Raw genomic sequence first — 22,996 nt, forward strand, 5'->3', positions numbered from 1 at the left:
CGTGTTGAATAGCCAATGTCAGTACACTTACAATAAATCAGTCCAATCTTTATCTTCTCTCCGTTGAGAAAAATCAACACTCCTTTTTCTCTCCCCGTTCCAGCAAGAACACAGTCATCAATCCATCCAGTAATTAGGGATCAGTAAGCCAGAGAGAGCGAGCTGCAATTGCCTCGCTTCTTATATAGTGCTTTTACGACCACACCCTTAATTACATTCTTGCAGTTAAAGTTACACACACTTTAACTAACAAACCATGATACCATATTTATTATTTTTACCCAAACCAGTTAGGGTAAACAATGTTATCCCTAACAACTATATTATAAAAAAGATGTTGAGACTCTAGAAAAAGTACAGAGAAGAGCAACCAGGATGATTAGGGGACTAAAACATATGAAGAACAGTTACAGGAACTGGGCATGGCTAGTCTAGTAAAGAGAAGGACCAGGGGAGACATGATAGCAGTCTTCCAATATTTGAGGGGCTGTCACAGAGAGCAAGGGGTCAAGTTATTTTCTAAAGCGCCTGTAGGCCAGACAAGGAATAATGGATGAAAACTGAACAAGGAGAGATTTAACCTGGAAATAAGGAGAAACTTTCTGACAGTGAGAACAATCAACCAATGGAACAGCTTGCCCTTGGAAGTTGTGGGAGTGCCATCACTTGAGACTTTCAAGAAGAGACTGGACTGCCCTTTGTCAGAAATGGTGTAGGATCTTCCGCTTGGGCGGGGTTAGGCTAGATGACCTATAAGGTCCCTTCCAACTCTGATTATCTGTTAGATCTGCTAGATCTGTTAGGTGACTAATAGAAGCATTTTTCTGTTCACAAAATGTCTAACATCCAAACTTGACCACATACAATATGGCTTCATGTTTTGTTTCCTGAGCATGCTCATATTTTATTTTCTGAGCATGCCTCCAGAGTTACTGTCTTAAATAGAGCTACCACATCTACTGAATAACTGAATAGCAACTGGATGATATGAAAGACTTTTCTCTATTTCTTTGCTGGCATCAATTATCATCCAGATTTTTGCACCCTGGATCTGAAACTTTTAGTTATAGACAATTTGAATATCCCAGGCTACGTGTAGATTAGAAACTTTGTAGAAATCATACCAATTTTGCTCTCTCCACATATCAAAATGAGAGGCCAATTTCCTCCCAACATTTTTGGGAGCCAAAAGGGATAATGATTTTGTGGGAAAACATCCTATAATTTTTAAGCCTTAATTAATCTCATTTCTCCCCTTTCTGATGATATTACCACATCAATTTTTAGGGATGTATATAGTAATGTTTTTAAAATAATGTAGACCATGGCCATAAATGGTTGATGCCAAATTATAGTTTAAAATTATTTTGAAACAGTGTGTACCATACCAAAAAAACATACATGCAAACAAATATTCTACAAAAATATAATGAAAAGTGAAAGGAAAGTTTTGTGGGCATAGGATACCTAACGGGTTGGCACAATTTTGCTTTTCTTTGTTTTTTATTATACTTGATGCAAAGGAGGGATCTAGTGCTTACACTGTGGACCATTTTGTTGGGATCTGGTCCACTAAGGAAATGCTATCAAGCAGAAGTGCATAAACTACCTATAATTTTCAATATTAAAGAATCATATGGAGTGTAAAGATATTTTAACCTGCAACTTTATGTACACCAACTAAAACTATTTAAGTACCAGTAGGACTTGGTTCTGAGCACATGTGCTTCCACAAGAAGTATTTGTACTTCTTCCTTTCTCTTTCTAACATCTTATGAACACTGTTGGTAATGAATATCAAAATGCTTTTGCATTTTCTTGTTGATGTTCCTTTATCAGTATATACAGAATATCGGAACAGAAAAAAATCTAAATACTGTTCTTTAAGTCCCACCCTTGTCTATTACAGGAAATAAAGAAGATCAGGTTGAGAAAAATATGCAGAATCTGTTGCCTAGGAAAAAGGGGCTGAAACATCTTTGAAAACTAGAATGAGATAACATTGGTAAGCAGATCACATGTATCTCTAATTCACGAACTATATAAAAAAAGAAAGAGATACAACACAATCAGTCTTGAAAGATTCTCTTATTATAGGCAATCTCAATAAATGTAATTTCTGTCTTTATGGGAGTTGATTTCCTGATTTGGTCTACCTTGTAGATCTGACATCAATGACAGAAGATTTATTAACTGATCCTGGACTAGCAGATTTAATGTGGGAAGATTATCAGATATTCCTTTTTGTTCTATCAAATGATTAATGCTAAACTCATCTCACAATTTTGCTGCAGGTATAATTGCGAAGTCCTGCAGAGTTCATAAGCTTTTAAGAATTGCTGCAAACGATTCCACAAATTGAGAATGGATTCCAAAAATGTGAAAAGCTACTGGCAAAGACTACTAAATCAGACATTATTGCCATTTTTTTCCTGCTTAACAGGGCAAATTACTGATTAAACCCTTAAGATTAATTATATATAATTAATATATATTTATATTTGCAAAATACAATAGATTTTCAAGTAAGTATTCTATTTGCCAAAGAAAAATTAACCTGCTTGGTGAGAAACAAGGCTGAAATGAAACAGTAGATGAGGTCACCTTGGGAACAGAAAGCAAAAAGCTATAAATTATGGAGAACTGGGAATTAATCATAACAAATTTAGAAACACAGGTTAGAGCAACTTGCAAACTGAAATGAAATGTCCCTGAGAAAAAAGAATAAATTGAGCCATTAGTAAGTTATGGAAGCACAGCTCTTATTTAGAACTTCCCTGATCCTGTAACAGCAAAGAAGATACATCTCCTCTAATGTTCAACTTTGCATTCCTCTTGTACTTGCACTTATCCTAGAGAAATAAATAGAAGATATTTTCACTTGATTAGAGACTTTGAAATTAAGACTATAAGATTTGCCAAACAAATAAACATCATATAGAAAGGAGTGGGGACTGCTATAAATTTATTGAAAGGTGAAAACATAATATGAATTGCCCTGAGAAGAAAGAAACATTAGGTAACACACACATCCATATGCATAGGCTGCAACAATTCACTTTATTGAAGAGGTCCAATGATACATAATCCTTCCCTAAAAAGTGGCTTAATTATTAATGAATAAAGCATGATCTTTTTTTACTAATATAAAAAACTAGCTAACGTCCATCCTCTCTCAAATCCACAAAACCAAGGAAGGCATACATTATACTTATTTTTTTGTTTCGATTGATTGAATTGAAACAAAAAAAGTGTTAAAAAGGTCCACTTTTTGACAGTATCCACTACCTTCTTGGAAGGAATTTTTCACCTTCCTCCCAGAGCTTTCTGGAATGACAAGGTATCACAAAATATTGTATGTCACATAGTCAATCTAAGAAGTGCTGGAACAAACAACATTATTGGTTTTTTTATATTTATATCATTGCTATTATGTTATTTACTTTTTTAAAATGTTAAGTCCCAATTTATTTAAAAAAAATATTAATTCCATATCCATAGTGAAAGTAGTTTCTATTTAATTCAATCAAATTTATTTATATTCCATCTTTTTTGTTTTTTTTATAAACAACTCAAGGCAGCAAACACATCCCATTTTCTTTCTTACTTACTCCCATTTTCCCCATAACAACCACCATGGGAGAGGTGTCACCTGAGAGAGAATAACTGGCCCAAGGTTGCCTAGATGGCTTTCATAGCTAAGGAGAAACCTCTTGGTTTCTAGCCTGGTGCCTTAACCACTGGCTCTGAATTATTGCTAAGTAGATAGTACTGCTAAGGTATGACATTTTTAGGTTGGAATAGGCAATATTTGGGGGCCAGGAACCTATTTAGAATATTGAGAGAATGCATTCACAAACTGGCTGCAATGGGAAATTTGCCTATTAAGGAACAAAATGGCTGCCACAATAGACCTGGGTGCTTCCAGAAACACCCATTGAGGTAAATGTATACTTCATATGACTTTTTTTTTCTATCCAGGAGAGATAGTTGTAGATCTTAAGACATCACTCTGAATAAATATGCTTTGCAGAATGCCAGCTCCTTTCTCTTGTCTATCAATCTTTGTAATTTAAATATCCTTCTTAAAAAGAGACTAGAGAGACTCATAAGCATCACATTGCCTATCATCGCTATAAAAGGGCAGATTAATACAGACAGAAGGAAATTATATCGATGAGAATATCACTTTAAGCCCAGCCTGGAACTCTCTTCACCTAATTTATTTGTTGATATTAGTTGCTCTATCCTGAACTTCTTTCTTGTTCTCCACCTTCCATTAATGTTTTATTGTAATTCATATTCACCAAATCATGTTCCCTTCCCCCTTGCAGCAGATACAAAAATCAAAATCCTTTCTAGCATAAACCTGATTTCCTGAAATTCAAATACTGTATAAGAGACCCAGCTGTCTCAAGAAGCTTTTTTTGATAAGTTTTGACCTTCAGTAAATGCCTCCCAAATGAGTTGGGAGTAGCATCTGTAATTAGAAAATTCCTTAACTGTCCTCATGGAGAGTATTCAAATTAATCTCCCTGTATATTAAATGAGATCCAAAGTCATCCTGTCTTTAAATGTTTCATTTCAGCTTGCTTTTTCAGGAAAGCAACATTGCTTGCTTGTGTTCTTTTAATAGTTTAGTTCCAAGGAAGGAGTGAAAAATGGAGAGAGAATATACTTCGTTATTTGAGTATAGCAATTATAGTTACTATGGAATGAGAAAAACAGAGCAATTTCCACTGAAAAGAATAAACTAAAAGTGAATCAGCCAGAAATCGCATATAGTATTTTAAACAGAAGAGCTATAACGAATCACTTTGAAATGTCTATAACTATACTATACTACACACTATAACATGATTAAAATTAGTTTGTGAAGATCAAAATACAATGTATTTTGTATCTTTCTCTAATCCTTCTGAATTACATATGAACATTATAAAAAAGTAAGGGGAAATGTATTCTGTCACATTCAAAAACAACATTATAGTATGTCATTTTCTCTTACCAAGTGTTGACATGTTGGTTTAAAAAAAAACCCATAATTTAATACATTGCATTGGGCACTCTTATCCATCCTGCAGGCTTTTGTCCATTTTATTATGAGAATGAGAATGAATGAGAAGCAAAAAGTTAAATAAGCAGTAAAAACAGTTGCTTATAGTATGGGTGCTTGGAGGATTACATTTGTTATAATTTCCAGAGAGAAGGCTTTCCAAAGAGAGAAATGAGTTCTAAATTCTACATTTCTATATGCTGGTAGACCTTAATTAATGACTTCCCTATTTAGCAACCCCATTCAAAGTTATGATGGGTCTGAAAAAATAACTTTATGGCCAGTTTTCACTCTTACAACATGATTTCGATACTGTCTCTGAAGAAATAAATGGTTTCAGGTATTCTTGGGATAGGTTGTTGTATTTCAGTTGCTGCCATTTTATCACCTTCACAAAGTCCTTATCATGATTTCTATTGCTCCAATCTTCAGTGATAGAACTGAAATAAAAGGTTAAAAGCAGCAAGCATTAAATCACCAAATGTGAAGTGTCATTTCTTTCTTGATAGAAATCTAAGAACTCAAGTGGGATTTGTTTCTACGGCAAATATATATGGATTGCTTATCATAAGAAATATATCATTTTATGATTTGGACATATCTTTTTTAAATTGGCCCTATAAGGGATGCAAAATACTTTAGGCTCCTGGAAGTTGTTGAATTATGCCAATATTAAAGCCAATATGTAAAATTAAATGTAATATTGACAACAGATTATGTCTGTGCAGCATTGGGCTAACAAAAAATACTGTTAGGAATATTTAAGATAAACTTTGAAGCAAGGATATAATATAGGTAAAATCCAAATATTTTAAAAATTCAAATAGCTATACTGAATGAAATTACAGAGAGGAAAATAAAGGCAAAAGCAAAATTATTTTAATAATAATATTGTCAGGCATGAAAGACCATGTCCAGAGGTGAAGGTCTAATTAAACTGATTTATTGCTAAACAGCCTAAGCACGGGAACCTTCTCAAGTTTTCACGCACTTGGAGTTAGATAAGATTCCATAGAATTCAAAGGGGATTGTACATAATTCTCTTCTAGCTATGCAGAGATTCTAGGATGACCCCTTTTAACTCTGCCTCCAGTTCTGCATTCCTTCTTCTACAAATATTTAATGAATAAAATATTGCTATTGCAATTTAATATTGTCAATTTTCATAGTTCTACAGAAAGGCTGTGTTGATGCCTCATTAGGTTTTTAAGAAAATGAGCAATCAGAGAAAATGTTGCAGTCATCAACCACAAAATAGCCTTCTATAAGGGGAAAATTTCTGAACAAAGAATTGGGCTGCAATAGTTAATAAAACTTTGAGAGAAATGCAAGGCACAAAAACTTTTTGAAAATAAAGTATGTTTGAGAATATGTTGGGTTGCTATCAAAAATTAAAATAATAAAGTAAAATATAGAATGAAATAAAATAATATTGAGGATGGTCATAAGATGCTTGGAATTTATAGAAATTCACATTAAAGGGAGGAGGCATTTGAAGGAGAAGTAATATAAACTCATACTTTTATCAAGATATCTTTTAAATCTTTTTTTCTTCTTTAACATATCTGCTGTAACTATAACCTCATATAATCATAAAGGAGCTTTCCATGCATATTCACTTAAATGCAGGGAGAACTTGTCATAATCAAATAGTAGAGCGAGAAGTTATCTATAAATATATGCAGAAAGAAGCTACTTGAGGTTTTTCCTTATTCAGCACTATGAAGCTGAGAATTCAATAGATTCATTCATTCTTTTATACCCTACTGAAATCTGACAGTTTTCAGTGACTTACCAAGTCCACAGTAAAACAAAAGTTAAAACATCCACAGCACAATATGATTAAAATGAATACTGGCAATCATCAATCCCCAATGAAGGTCAATAACAACACACACACGTGCACGCACACACACACACACTAGAACAAGAACTCATAAAGGGAAAGATGGCTCAGTCCTTAGCTTAAGAGATGCTCTCTGGAATGACTCCATCATCAGCCTATTTCTGAAATCCACTAAGTATAAAACTAGTCAGATTTCTGTGAAGAGGCTGTTCAGGAATATCAAGACCACTACAAGAAAGTAACCCTTTCTAATCTATTCCTATCTCACACAAGTGTTGGATGACAATCAGTGGCTGCCTAAATAATCAGTGCATATTTCTCAAACTTGGCTGGTTCCCCTGTCCTCTCATGAGGAGAATTCTTGGAGTTGAAATTTACATATCTTAAAGTTGCCAAGTTTGAGAAACATCAGGCCAATTCTAGTTTGGAGCCAGGATAGTAGTTCAAGCCATATAGGGCCTTACAGGTCAACATCAGCCTTAAACTATTCCCAGAAACCGACTGTCAAACAATGCTGGGCATATACAATCAATATCAATCAACCATTGTTGGAAACTAAAAAGTTCACAGGCTGCTGAATTCTGAGCCATCTTCACTTTTTGGGCAAGTTTTAAGGATAAAATGTATTGTAGTAGTCCAACTGGGTGGGAATGATGGCATGAGTTACTGTAGCTACATTCTCTTGCACCAAGTAGGGTCACAATTGGAACATCAGCCATGGTGAGTAAAGCTCCCTCTAGCTTTGACCTCCAATGCTGGAGCTATGTGTCAAAAAAGACCCACAAACAATAACAATTGAAGCAGATAGTTGCAGGCTAGAAGGAGTTAAGGCTGCTGCACATCAGCATTGCATTGCTGTCTCTCTCTCTCACACACACACATACCCACACACCCACACTGGGGGTGAGGGAGAAGGAAGGAAGGAAGGAAGGAAGGAAGGAAGGAAGGAAGGAAGGAAGGAAGGAAGGAAGGAAGGAAGGAAGGAAGGAAGGAAGGAAAAAAGGTTGATAAAATGGTTGGATTGTACAAATATTTCTAGGACTGTGAATTAAATTGTGAAATATGCACCTTCTACCAGAAACCAAACTCCTAGATTTTAGTCTTTCTACACACACACACACACACACACACACACACACGTGAAAAACACATAAAGAGAGAGTATGTAAATGTACATACATTTACATATACAGTACATATACATACATGTACATATACATTTCTACATACATATATGAAAGTCATACAAAGTACAAGAGCAATTGTTATTCCTATCCATTTGATTTTATTTGCTGCCTAAGGAGATTTGTTTAGGAGTTGAATAGCCTTGGGAATTTCTCATTCCTATTTGTGGAAAAGAATTGTGAATGCTAGTTCACAAATTTGTTCAGGGGAAATCAACACTTTCACTTGGGTGGGGCTGTTCTTTAATAGTATTTTCTTTAATTCTTTATTTATTTAATTCTTTGATTACTTCCAAGAGTGAATATGATTCCTTGATTCTAAAGTGTCAAGGAGAAGGGGAGAATTAAGAATATTGTCTAGAAAAAAAGGCCTTCCAAGCAATATTATATGATCTCTCATTTCTTCCCTGTTTGTCCAACACAACATCTGGCAAAGGAAGTAGTGAAAAAGACTCACATCACAGCTAGACGAGGAACAAATATTCATTGTTTTTTTTTGAGTATCTCCCAATTGGGACAAGCGGAGTCTTCCCTAAGAGCTGTTGTTTGACATGTTAGCAATCTTTTTCTACTTCCCTTGTCATTCTTCAGATATTTTGTCCAAACACAAACCTCCAGATTTGCCCTGAAATTCTACTGTAGGCCAAAATTCACCAGCAACTCTCTGTGGCATAGAAACAGAGTGCTGCATGGAGAGACCTGCAATGTTTTTTAAACAGGAGCCGTATAAACAGCTGCTGGGCCACACACGTTCTGAGATTTGCATGTAGATTCAAGAACAGTAGACATTTCCCATGCTCGTAGTTTCATTTAATAAGAAAAGGAAATCTAAGAGTGACGCCAGCTGTGTATGTTTAAAGAAAGGTCCAACTTGCTGTGCAAGTGGACAATTCTCCATGACCTGAAGCAGCCCTTACACCGAAACTCAAAGTTACTTATCTATTTTAATTCTGGCAATGATCCATATATATTTTACTGTTCCAAAGATATATCTTCCCATAGGGCTTTTTTAAAAGAAAAAAGTGAAACGTTCCAGCAATGTCTATATATACAGCATGTGTATTTGCTTGAATTTATCATTTAGGAAAATTTCCCTTGGAGTCAAGTTGAATGTCTGATTTTCAGAAGCAGAACTGAAACATTTCCTAAAGCTACCAGCTGTGCTTTTATTTGTCATAGAAATCAGACCCCTCCTGCTCTACTTAATACTTCATATGCTTCACCTATTGCATCTCTCCCAGGTTCTTATTCTATCTTCTTACTCGGGCCTGAGAAAATTCCATCAATATATTTTCTCTTGTTTGGTAAAGAGGGTTAGATTATCTTTAATGCACCTTTGTCATTATTGTGATCCTGGCCTCTAATAAAACTATTTAACATGTCTATATCCTCTATTTCTGTACATGCTGAAATTTCGCCTTTGAGATACAGTATCCCAGGTCTAGGTTTGTTTGTGCCAACAATGAGATGGTCTTCATTACTTGGCCTGTAATAACTTTTCTATGTAGTATCTAAACCAAATAGAAGAATGACTTCAATTTTCTTTTCCAAATGCAGGCCAAGTTATTAACCTAGATGCTAGATTCTAGTGGAGGAAAGTCAGAACAATATCTTTTTTCTGCCTCTCTCTAGACTTAATCCTGTTAGAGAGGAAGAAAAGAAAAAGAAAAGTTTTTTTTTAGGAGAAATGATTCACTTGTACCAGGTGAAATTTGCACTAAGAGTGACCTGAAGAGTTCATTGGTAGATATATATCATTGTAAAAACAAGTCCATATACAGAAAAGACCCCATTGAATCCTGGCACACTATCCTGGTAATGATTCAATTTTTACTACCGTTTTTACTTTTAAGACAAAAAGCCAAGAGGAAATAGAAAGGCTCCTATTTCCTCACAACACTGGAGAAATAACTGAAAGGAAACGTTGGATTTAAAAAGTAAAACCTTTCAAAAACCCTAAAATTAAAAAAAAATGTTACTTTGTTTCAATTTAGGGGCTGTGCAACTCCAAAGAAGCTCTGGGAAGATCATATTAAAACACAATTCTAATCAAACAACTGAAAACTAAATATGACCCAGTCACTCAATATAAGAACACATCAAATGTGTGTGGGGTGTATGTGTGGAGGGGAGGTGGTTTTCATCCATCCTACTCCAAAGCCTGGAGGAACAACCAAGTCGTCAAGTGAGAGCCATCCAGATTTTGCTCCAGATGGCAGATGTTCCAAACCGATTCCCAGTCTCTCTCTCTCTCAAAAAAAAAAATAATGATTGTGTATTGTGTGAAGAACACAGGTTTAGCTCCGTTAGCCTGGGTCTTTAATTTTTAACAATTTTTTTTGCAGCCTTGGATAATTTAATTTATTGAAAATTATTTCCCTTTACTGAAATTAACCCAATCTAGCACCAGATACCATTTGCCTGCAGTTTGTGGTTTGAGATTCTGTTTGTTTCAAATCAATTTTGTGTTTAGAGACCACATTTGATAAACGTAGAGAGTAATGGAGAAGTATCACAATGAAAAAAAACTATTAAGATGCCAAAAGCAGTCCCACATTTTGATAGAATGGGGTGAAATGGAATGATTGGTCAACCATATAGAAGACCATAACCATATCTTTTCAAGAGTTGCCATGTTTCCCTGAAAATAAGACCCTGTCTTATATTTTTTGCCACCAAAAAGGCACCAGGTTTTATTTTCAGGGGATGTTATTCATTGACTCACCTCACTTGCGTGCGTTGCCCCCAACCTCCTTTTCGCTGTCAGAGATCTTCAGAAACTTCTTCCTCTGTGGCCGGAAAGCTCTGTTATCGGCTTCAGGGACCTTCAGGAAAGACGAAGGTAAGTAGTAGGGCAGCTCCACCATCCTCACCCTAGCTTAATTTTTACCTTTGCACCCTGGAGTTGGCGGGGGTCTTAATTAGGGCTTATTTTGGGGGTAGGGCTTATATTGGGTGCACATGTAAAAATCAAGCTAGGATTTACTTTTGGGTAAGTTGCAATTTCAGGGAAACAGAGTAGCCTACATTACATTCTTGGAGTGTTCTCCCTCTTTATTGTTAAGGCAGAAACAGCAAGGATGAGAAAACTATAGAAATATTGTGCTAAAAATGTCTGACTCTCATTCAACAACAATAATTTCAAAAATCATTTAAAAATAGGCTTGTGAAAAAATGAGAATTCATCATCCTCTGACCACTTGCTTTTTTAAGCTGAGAGGTTTCTTTGCATGATTTATTGGCAAGCCTGTTTTTTTGTTTTTTGTTTTGGTGGGGGTGTGGACAATTTATTATATACTGATTATGCAGCATTATCAAAGTCTGATGTGTTAATATAGACTAATATAAGGACTATTATTTACATGCATCAGAGCAAGCACTTTTTCAGGTCTATTTACCCAATGAATAAAGATGAGTCTCCTTTTCTCTTTCCATCTAAGTGAGTCAACCTAAACAAATTGTATCAGAAGAGAGAGATAGTAAAACATCCCCTAAAATATTGTGATAGTCACATTTTACAGAACTCTTATAAATTCATGAGCTGACTGCTCTTGTCAATATTAGAGAACTCATCACAACCTCCAATTTCCCCTGATCTTTATCCATATAAGGAAGGAAAGCTGTACAAATATCTGAAATTCTACAGAGTGAAAAAAGTCCAAATTACTTTCAAATTATTCCTGATTGGTTCAATCTGCTAACCATTTTGAAAGTTCAGTTTAAAAAACAAGTCAGTCAAATTTCTTGAATACCAACACCCCATTTGAAGTTTTACATACTGGATGCCAACATTCTTCTTAGATACCAGCTTTAAGGCAACAAATAGAACTGGTAAAGCTTTCCAACTTTTTTCAGAGTTATTACCTTGATGTATGACCACAATTGAGTTCAAGACTTCTGTTGCTGAGTAAGACATTTGTTAAGTGACTTATGCCCCATTTTATGACCTTTCTTGCCAGTTGTTAAGTGAATAACTGCAGTTGTTAAGTTAGTAACACAATTGTTAACCGAACCTGGTTTGCTCATTGACTTTGCTTGGCAGAAGTTTACAAAAAGTGCTCAGATGACCCCAGGCCACTGCAACCATCATAAATATGAATCAATTACCAAGCACCTGAGTTTTGGTCACATGACCATGGGGATGCTACAATGGTTGTAAGCATGAAAAACGGTCATAAGACACTTTTTTTCAGTACCGTTATAACTTTAAATGGTCATTAAATGAACTGTGCAAAGTTGAGGACTAAATGTATTCTACATTTCTCAGTGTATATCATTCAAATATGGCAACCCACCTATCTTAAGAAGCAGTCAAACTGATACTGTGCCTTCTTTTTCTGCGCACCTGACTTAAATGTTTTGGTTAACCACAAATGTAGAACAACATTGTTGTGCTAGCTCAACCTTGAATACAGTTTAAGATGTTTCTGTTAAGCACCCCCCAAAACCATTGTACCAGTATGTCTGGAGTGGGAAGATTAGTATATTCCTGGTTATCCATGAACTGCATTGTGCAGTATGCCTGTTCTCAAATGGCCGTGCTCAAATATTTTGTGTAATAAAGTAGTGAAGTAAGCTTGCACAAAAGCAAAGGAAATTGAATAATACTATATCTGGTGTCTACACAAGTGCAATGGATGCTAAGTCTGAATGGTTCCAGTTAATGTGAGCTTTCACACAATATCTGAAAAATTTGCAGAGCCCACTTTTCCCCCCATTTTATAAACATATATTATTGTTGTGGCCTGTCGGCCGACAGCCCCTCCAGCAGCCAAATCAGAGAAGGAGGCAGCGGTGTGGGAGTCAGTGTCAGCATCAGGGCAACCTGGGAGCAGGCAGAGAGAGAGAGAGACAGAGGTGGAGCCTGGGCCATCTGTCAGCCCTTAGATGGAGAATCAACAACCCCCAGATCTGGAAGTGGTTGATAAAGAAGAGGAGGAACAGCTGGGTCCAATGCCTGACATGGACAGACTTGTTAGCCTGCGAAAGAAACCTTTTGCCAGGGCTGCCAGCATTCCTAATAAAGGCATCTTTTGAGTTCATGTCAGAGGGTTTGTCATGTTTTGGGAGCTGGGTCAGAACAATTATCTTTGATTCTATGTGTCAGTTTTATTGACATACAATGGTTGCTTTATCAGAAGCAATCAGTCTAGTCCTCCTCCTCCTCCTCCTTCTCATCTTTTCCTTTCATTGCTGTTTTCCAAATATTTTATATATTTACTTTTAGAATATTTTTGAATATCATCCAATATAAAAAATCTTGGACAAAATAGAAGAAATATAAAAATTGAATCCAACAATTACATAAATTAAAGCTCAGTTAAAACTTGCATAATCAAAATTATACCTTAAACCAGTGGTCGGGAACAGGGGTAAATTACCCCAAATGGGGTAAAACTGAAAATCCTGGGGGTAATGAGGACGGTCGCACTGGCGCGACCGTTCTCATTACCCCCAGGCATTTTATTTACGACATTCTGTTCACCTTCGGTGAATGCTGCTGGGATCGGGAATCAAGGACACAAATGAGAGAAGGGGAGGGAGGAAGCAACGGAAGCCTGTCCTGCTCTCTGGCTCAGCAGCTTCAGTTTCCTCCCGCCTCATTCCTCTCTCAGTCGCTCTCTCGCTCCTCCACCAGCCCAGGAAGAAACTGCTTCAAAGAAGCCGGGGTGAACGGGCGCTGGAGAAGCTGCGCTCCGAAACCACCAGAAACGAAGGCAGGCAGGCAGAACGGAGGATTGAACCGTGGGCGGCAGGGTGGGGGTGAACGGGCGCTTTGGGGAAGCTGCGCCGACAGGAAAAAGCCACCCTGCCGGCTTCTTTGAAGCAGTTTCTTCCTGGGCTGGTGAGGAGTGAGAGAGCGACTGAGAGAGGAACGAGGCAGACACCTGAGGGATGAGGCTGAGGGAGGGAGGGAGACACCTGAGGGATGGGGCTGAGGGAGGGAGGGAGACACCTGAGGGATGGGGCCGAGGGAGGGAGGGAGACACCTGAGGGATGGGGCTGAGGGAGGGAGGGAGACACCTGAGGGATGAGGCTGAGGGAGGGAGGGAGACACCTGAGGGATGGGGCTGAGGGAGGGAGGGAGACACCTGTGGGATGGGGCTGAGGGAGGAGGGAGACACCTGAGGGATGGGGCTGAGGGAGGGAGGGAGACACCTGAGGGATGAGGCTGAGGGAGGGAGGAGACACCTGAGGGATGGGGCTGATGAAGGCAGGGCCGAGAGGCGAGGCTTCTCAGCCGTCCTGCAGGGACTATCTGTCGCTCAGGGTTGCAATGAGGAGGCATTGGCGTTTCCTGAACTTGGTGAGTTTGCTGGCAGACGTTTTATTACCCGACTAGGTAACAACATCAGATGTTACCTAGTCAGATAATGAAACGTCTGCAAGCAAACCACCAAACTCGACTCTTTCTCTCCTCCCCCCCGTCCTGAAAAAGTGTTTCTGAGTGAAACTGGTCCCTGGCACAAAAAGGTTGGGGACCACTGGTTTACATACAAATAGTGTATGATTTCCTTCCTTTCAAATCAAGGGGTAACGTCGCGTTTATAAATTTTTTGGGGGTAAAAGGTAAAAAAGTTCCCTGACCTGCCTTAATCCTCATCTTTGGCATTTAATGCCTGTTTAAAAAATCTTCATCTTGAGTGTCAGAACCTGAAGGGGCCAAAAGCATATTTGCAAGAAGTATGTATCACAAGGCCTGGGAAGCCACTTACTCTAGAATCTATCTTTGCTCATCACCATTATCAAAATGCTAGCAGGATGATAAGACTTATGATGAGCAAGGTGAACTATACTAATCTGATGGGAAGATATACATTTACTCCTATTATCTTTTCACAACAATATGAAGTCATGGCTGCCAGTTCTTTAATTAGTATTGGCCTTCATACACATCAGGTTCTTCCCAAGAATTTAGGAAATCATAATGTATCTATGTAGAATGTTTGGGTATGTCCTTCAGGGTGCTGATAAATATTAGGACAAGTCCGTACATTTTTCTTTGCAACATTTTTCTGAAATAGTTTACCGTTGCTTTCTTCCTAGGGCTGAGAAAGAGTGATGGGCCCAAAGTCACCAAGTTGCTGTTGTGCTTAATGTGTAACTAGAAGTCACAGACTTCTGGTTTCTACTTCATATTACCTATTCTGACCTCAGAAGATTGAAGCAGAGTTGTACTAAGAGAACAGCATCCATAGGTACATATCATTTTCTCTCTCTCTCTCTCTCTCTCTCTCCCCTATCGTTCTGTCTATCTATCTATCATCTATCTATATCTTAGTGTGCAGATGATGAAGTTGACATGGCTGCACCTAACCAAACATAATCAAGGCTGTCAGTTGGCTAGCACACTAATCTGTTCAGAAAAATATCTGGTAGTAATTTAATTGGTTATGTCATTGTTTCCAATCTCTTTCCCCTCCCCAAATTAAGTTTCTCGGTCAAAAGCAATCATTTATTATTAAAAATAGAGTTCTAAAACAGACTATCTAAATCAAAGCATTCAGGAATGTGAGGCATATTTACACAGCTCTGAAGAAACATAATGGGAAAATAAATTACTAAAGCCATTGAAAAGAATATTCTTAAAAGGCAAAGACACATTACCTCTGAAAATCATGAGTAAGTTTGTACCCGTATATTTAAAGTATTTGGAATCATTTGGCAAGAAGTTCACCCAGGTTCTGATCCATGTTGATGAGGAATCGAAATAAAGAAATCTGGCATTTTACAAAATGTATTATAGTTCTGAAACTCTGAAAACTCTAAAGATCATTAAGCAATTTCATTATAACTTGAAGAAACCAGAAGTGAAAATGGAATAGATTTTATGGAAGCTCCTGAGCTCTGTGAAAAGACTGGCTGTAAAAGTGTTACAAAATTGTTCCTCTCATTCAAAACTATAATGTGCAAAGCAGCTTTTTGCACTCTAGTTTAAGTAGGCTTTTTTTAAATGAATCTAGAGAATACACAGATTCAACTCATTTTACTATCTTCCTGTAAACTGTAAACTTTTTATATTAATAATCCTTTTGGGTTCACCTATTGCCAATAAGCTGAATTGGGATAATTATTTAAATTTCAATAATGCTCCCAAATATCCACCATACTATTGCAGAAGAGAACTGAGGCCCATTCCATAACCAAACATTTAATTGGATGGGTTTCTAATCCTACTTTGTTTCTTTAAAAGGACTACATAGGCTAGCAAAATAATTAAATTCAGAAATAAAACTACAGTTTACATAGGAAAAATCAGAACAAGTCTTTAGATGTTAGGACTTGTAAACTATCCACAATTGTTGTAAACTGTCCAGTGTCACTTGGGTGAGATAAGCAGTGTAAAGGTTAAATTAATTAATTAAAATAACATAAAAATAGATTTCAAAAATCATTCAGATGACATACTGTGGTCCCTGAATAAAAGCACCTTTCTTTTATTCACTAAAACAGAAAAGCCTAAGCCTAAATATCATGATATGGCTGCTTTAATGAATTCAATAATTAAAACAACCCATCTTTAATATGCCTTTTAAAGTAGCTCATTGTTGTTCAGATTCTCATAGAAACCCAAGAATGGATTTGGCCACCTCAGTGAAGAACAGAGAGGTGCTAAACTTGCGAAAACTTGGATGTGCTTATTCAAAATTAGCATAAAGATTACCTTACATTATAGCTATTTATATTTTATTTTTTATATTTTTTTAAGATTTAGGATTGAGGTGCTAAGGCAGGAACTGAACACATTTTTATACAAATATTTATGTATAGGCTGTATGATGTATAAAGGAATTGCAGTTGTATTTCTGATAGTATAGTAAAGACAGTATAGCTGTATAGACTCTACAGTTGCCCAATGATCCTAATAAAATTGGTGGCTGCTTTAAAGAATTGCAGATAGATGCTACTTTCATACCCCTGGATGTATTGAAGCACATTTATGAAGCTAAATCCCAGTCATAAATAATGCAAATTATAAATGTATAAATAAAGTGTAAAGTACGCAGTCCTTTCAACAGTTCCAAGAAGGCTCCACACCATTTTGCACCACTCAGGTGACCCTGATGCCACAGATAAACTTCCAGATGACCTTAATGACCTGATAACAGAATGCAAATGACCAGCTGTCTGCAAGGAGTATAAATCCTTCCATTCCCCACCATCCAGTCAGAGCTGAAAAAGCTTATTGGATGAGAAGTGAAACATCTTCAAAGGAAAACCAGAAAGTCCAGTTGCCTCTTTTTTTAAAAAAAAAGTACCCTGGGGCACCTGGATGACTGAGAATCTCCATAAACAGATGAAGATGTTATTTAACTAAATTAAAAACACAAAATGAAAACAAAAGAGGCAATCCTGCAATAACCCTCCGCCCACAAAAAATGAAATGTGCTTGCTAATATGTCTGACTTCTTGGGAGGGAGGGATTTGGTACAATGGGAAAAATTAAAACATATAAATCTTTTAGCATGATTAGAACCTGGCCAAGTTTACAGAAACAATGTTTTCACACACATTCTAGTAAAAAAAAAAAATCTATAGTAAATCAAATCTGAACACTGCATTTTTAACTAAACATATATTTTGATTTCAAAAAGTTGATGCTTGAGACTTGTTTCATTTAATGTGTGAAAATGGTCTTAGAAGCTTTCCCACTAACGCAGTCCCCCATTACCCAAATGAGAGAACACTTTTTGATTGTTCACAGAAGTTTAAAAGGGTGCACACAACGGGTGAGTACAAATCAACAATTTTTAATGATTTATCAGGGTAATCTGGAGTAGGAACAAAGATATAGAATAAAGGAAAAGACTTTTCAATTCACTGGTTTTTCAGTGCTGTTGATGAAGTGAAGTGAAGTGAAGTGAAGTGAAGAGAAGAGAAGAGAAGAGAAGAGAAGAGAAGAGAAGAGAAGAGAAGAGAAGATCAGCCTTTTTAGATTTAATTTCAGACAGACAAGAAATACTAAGACTCTGAGCTACAGATGCTGCAGACTACTGAAGACAACTTCTAAAATAATTTGTAGTTAAAGGTGGAGAACAAGAATGAATAAAAGTAAGAAAGACATAAAGAAGGAAGCCCATCACTGAGCTTCTTATAGATTTGAGTATGGCATGGTTTTGTTTCTAGTGACAAATACATTTTTTCCCTTATCATATCAACAAACACAGGAAAACAGTAAATACTGTCCCCACTTCCTCCCAAGTTACTATGTGGACATGGATGCATTGCTTTTTGTGTGTGTTCTTTCTTTAATGGAGGAACTGCTTATCCATCTGACACATCGTAGGAGCTGTCAGTCAGACAAGTTCCTTTAAGGGTTGTATTTTAAAACAACCTTTTCAGATCTGATGGGGAAAAGATAGCAGAAATTCCAACAGATATAGATACTGCTCTGCACAATGTGAATCAAACATACATATGTAAGGCTGTGCATGTCTGTATTCATAATAAGAGCAATAATAACAATAAAAATAAATCAATCCGCTGTAGGATGAAAGTCTTTTTGTTATTGTTAACCAGATTCCTATATTTCAGATAGACAGTGTATAAATTGAATAAATAAATAGATAAATCATTATTTTAAAAAAATGGAAGAGAAAAAAGTGGGAAAACCATAATCTAAAACAAATTGCTTGGAAGTCCATTTCCCTGCTCCTTTTTAGAAAAAAAAAAAACCTGAAAAATAACACACAATACAATGCTTTTCTGCAGATGAGGATGTTGATTTTTATTTTATTTTTACTACACTTTATATACTGCTCAATCCCATAAGACTTTATGAAATTTCAGATAATTGAAACATTGGAATAATGACAGAAATATTCAAAATTAATCATAACCTGGGCAAATACAATTCTTGATGTCTTAACAAGCTGCAAAAACTAAATATATAATCAAGAAAATAACATAACACTTATCCATCTAAAGTAGGAGTGTCCAAGCTTGGCAAATTTAAGACCTGTTAATTTCACTCCCAGAATTCCCCAGCCATGATCCCTGCTCTAAAATTATGTAAACACTCATGTTGGTCCCAAGCCCCAAACATGACCATTACAAGTTCAAACCACGTAAGTTCACATTCCAGCTTCTGAAGTGCAATGCCAAATACTTTAAGGGAATTGTCATCAAGCTCTATTCATTATTCTGAGAAATATCCAATATATAGAAAACACTGTTTGGAATTCTATTATTCCCAATTCAAGGTCAAAAGAAACTAATTCCATAACTTTTAGACCAATTTTTCTATTGATTGGATCAGGACAGAACATTCATATTTGGTCTTCTAATGGCTGCATAAATAATTAATAGCATTTTTATCGACTTCCTTCCAATTTGTCTAAAAATAGGTTCTTGGCTTAGAACCCTGAACTGATTCTTCTGAAGCTTCTAACCAGATAGAAGGGATCTTGGGGTAAAAATGAGCCCTTGCAAATTGAGTGTAATTAACATTAAAAATGAGCCTTGTGCAAGTTGAGTATAATTAACACTGTAATTCTATTTACTGGTAAATAGAATTAAGATTCAGTCCTTCACCCCTTAAACTTATGCCATTTACACTTACAATGCTTATAGTTCCTCTTGTGGTCTGGACTTTCAATTATTTATACATTCAGTTACGATTACTGTAATAGTGTGAAAGCTATATATATGGAACTGTCACTAGCATTCATTATTCCCACCTAAGGTTGATTACACCCAATTGGTTTTTTTTGCACAAAATTGTCCATGTTGTGTCACATTAACTAATATTATAGTAGGTTGAAATATTAGCTTTTTGGGATCTTAATATTTAGCCCCATTTAAACAGAGGGATCGATTCCTATCAAGATGTGATCTCCAAACCTAGAACAAAGTTTTTGCTTCCAAAGTTATAGCAAGAACATCTGCAACTATCCATTTCCAGATAGTTCGCAGGAGACAATTCAGAAACTAGAACTGATAATATAAGATATTTATGACTTGCAAAGGGCAGCGTAGCAAATGACAACATATGCAAATGATCTAGGTCAAGGGTGTCAAACTCACTGCATCATTTTGCCAGCACGTGACGTGTTGTGATATTTTTCCCATTCATGGAGCTGGGGTGGGCTTTTCCTGTGCGTGATGCATCCAGCCCATGGGCCACCAGTTTGACACCCCTGAACTAGGTAGCATCTTACACAATTGCATCATTTGTGTAAGAATATCATGATGCATGGCTCATAAATTTGACATCATCACAGTTTGCTAGAGATAGTCCTAATTTCCAACCTGGATTACACCTTATGGTTAACTGGAGATACGTTTCTTCCTCTGCTGGACTTCATCATGAAGAAGGTCATTCATTCATTCATTCATTTAAATGTATATGCTGCCAACTTCAGTGTCAAACAACTCTTTTATTTAGGCCATCAAATACAGCTGTATAACAGCTAAAGGGCTTCAGGTAGAAAGCACTGATAAGACTATGGTGTCTTTCTGATTTATCTTGCTGGAATCAATATCTTGATATATATTTTTAAGTGGAATGTGGATAATTTTGCGTATAAACATTGGGTACAACTAGAAAACCATTATCTGGCTCCTTTAAAACCTGGCAAATAAATACTAATTTTAGCCAACACGTTTATTTTTCCTGTTCTAAAGGCTGTAAAAATATATTTGGAAGGTTTTTGCATAAAGGCCAAAATCAACACTGGTTCTCATGAGAAATTTATCCTTTGGGATAACTCAAATTTAAAAGTGGTAGCTAAAAGACTTTTTTGTTTGTTTGCAAAATTTGGCAGAGAATGGAATTACCTTAAACAAAGTCTTTTGTAAAGGTTTTAACCACTGCCAAAAGATTTTCTAAAATTCTAAAATGCTAAACAGCAAGACATCCAATTAAAACAATTTGTTGCTCTCTCATTTTTAACCTTGGCAGTTAACCTTGGCAGTCTCTGAAACATATAAATTATTGGGGATATTGGCCTGAAGGTTTTGGCAGAGCCCAAGACCACAGTTCAGATATATAAACAACTGAAGAGTATCTCTAAGATAAAAATAGATAATGTACAATAACCTTAGCCTAAAGAACTGGAATATCCTATTTAACAAATCAGGGGTATCACATTTTAAATGCTGTCATATACTTGCCATGTGATCTTGAGATGAGTGTAACTCATAAATATTTGTTTTCATTTTTACTGAACATCTCAAGCATTATTTAAGACAGCCTTGCCTTCAAATGTTTCATGTTGGAGATGTGTAAATTTGAAGATTAAATTTGAAGATTTAAATATGATTTGGGCTTGTTCATTAGTTGCCATGTTTTAAAATGTTATATTAATACAAAATAGTAAGGTATTAAGACAGAAAATGTTTAAAAATGTAAATTTAAAGATAAAAAAGATAGTGATCATCTGGAGTTTGTTGATCCAGGAAGACCTTTATCCAGGAACATCCAAGGTATAAGGGGAGGAAATTTTAATATGATTTTAAAAATTCTATAATAATACACCACCCCAGAAATAAAATCCTGGACTGAAGTATTGAGGTCCCTTTTATCCTTTCGACACAATGCAACAACTAGCCAATATGATCTACATTATGGTAAAGATTTAATTCATATTTTTTAAAAATGACCTGTTTCATGAGATGTCACTACTTTATGCCTACAGTACATTTTGCTTTGCTTTGTTTATTAGTTATATGCTGACAGCAAATAAAATAGAAAAAAGAAAAAGAAAAAATGACAAATCTTCCATAGTGCCACTAATTGATTAGTTATTTGCTAAAATCTTATTTATCCGGACAGCTTCCCGCTCTTACAAATTATTAAAACAAACAAACAAACAAAAGGAGATGAAATTGCATACACATGGTTTGAGCCTTTAATGCCATCAATAGATGTGTTTCTTTGCCTTTCTGACAGCAGTGGTGCGGAGACAGTGGGGAGGAGTGTGAAAAATTGCCATGTTTCACAGCTTTAAAACATTGGCTCTGTTGTCTGGTATAATTGAGTCAACAGTCTGCTGGGCTTCTTCCAACCACTTTGACAACTGTACGCTCACAGCCACCAGTAAATTAACTGGACTGCACATTTACTAAAGGTCCCTGTATACAGAAGTTGCATTTCCTGTCCTTTTGGTCAAAAGTAGTAATAGGCAGTAAAATGCAATGGATAGTTCCTGATCCAAGTCACTTGCTCTATTGTAGCTCAGCCCTGGGGGTGTTTTTCTTGGCATATCTTTCAGGGAAGCTTTGTTCCAGGGTGTTTATACTGCAAACTGTTCACATTCTTTGAGATTAAAAGAGAGCAGCTGGGGAAAAAAGATTTGTTTCACAATGTGAAAAGAAAGGAATTATAGTGATCATTTTTAAAGTCTTGAATGTCCAAGAAAACTTATGGGGGGTGTTATGAATTTTAAGATTCTAAAAAAGAAAGAGTTATCTTTTCCTCCAAAAGCTAGTTTACCAGTAATTACTGCAAAACAGCTAAGATTACCCCACTGTTAAAGTACAAAACCACATGCAAGTTGAATCAAATTTAGAGACTGGTCATCTCACTCACAGAATAAATATGACCTTGAAAAGTGTTATTACAGCTCTTGTTACCAGCATTTACAGTGAATGAAACATTGAGAGATCTGAAAAACCAGGTTAGGGACAGATTATCATGGAGAAGATCTATGAATGTGGTCATCATGTTGCAACAGTGAGGTAGATACCATCAGCTTTCCCATTTTACACAGTTATGGTCAAAATATTACATCCTACACTTATATATACTTTAAGAATATTTTTTTCAGCCATGCTTGAAATGCTAAACTTTTCAAAGCTATTGAAAAGAATAAGATGTGCTAGGTCCAGATATTTGCTGTCTGGACTGTCTTTAATCATTGATGAATATATGTACAAATGACAAATCCGAGAACTGTTTTAAAATTG

At 36.2% G+C, this 22,996-nt stretch overlaps 1 long non-coding RNA gene across 2 annotated transcripts in view; it reads left to right on the plus strand.

The window, feature by feature from the left end:
* LOC148130575 (uncharacterized) overlaps nt 1-22,996 on the plus strand; it is a 180,043-nt gene that overhangs the window by 73,796 nt on the left and 83,251 nt on the right. Inside the window, exons 4-5 of one of the 2 annotated variants that reach the window (XR_015750000.1) lie at nt 1,910-2,005; nt 15,134-15,257. The exons of the other annotated variant lie outside the window; for it this stretch is intronic. This is a non-coding gene — a long non-coding RNA (uncharacterized LOC148130575). Of the gene's footprint in view, nt 1-1,909; nt 2,006-15,133; nt 15,258-22,996 lie in introns of those variants that run through there. 2 annotated transcript variants of the gene reach the window in all.

Source organism: Notechis scutatus, chromosome 5 (genome assembly GCF_049901735.1).
Source record: "Notechis scutatus isolate UNSWTSFEM ecotype Mainland chromosome 5, rNotScu1.2, whole genome shotgun sequence".
NCBI lineage: Eukaryota > Metazoa > Chordata > Lepidosauria > Squamata > Elapidae > Notechis > Notechis scutatus.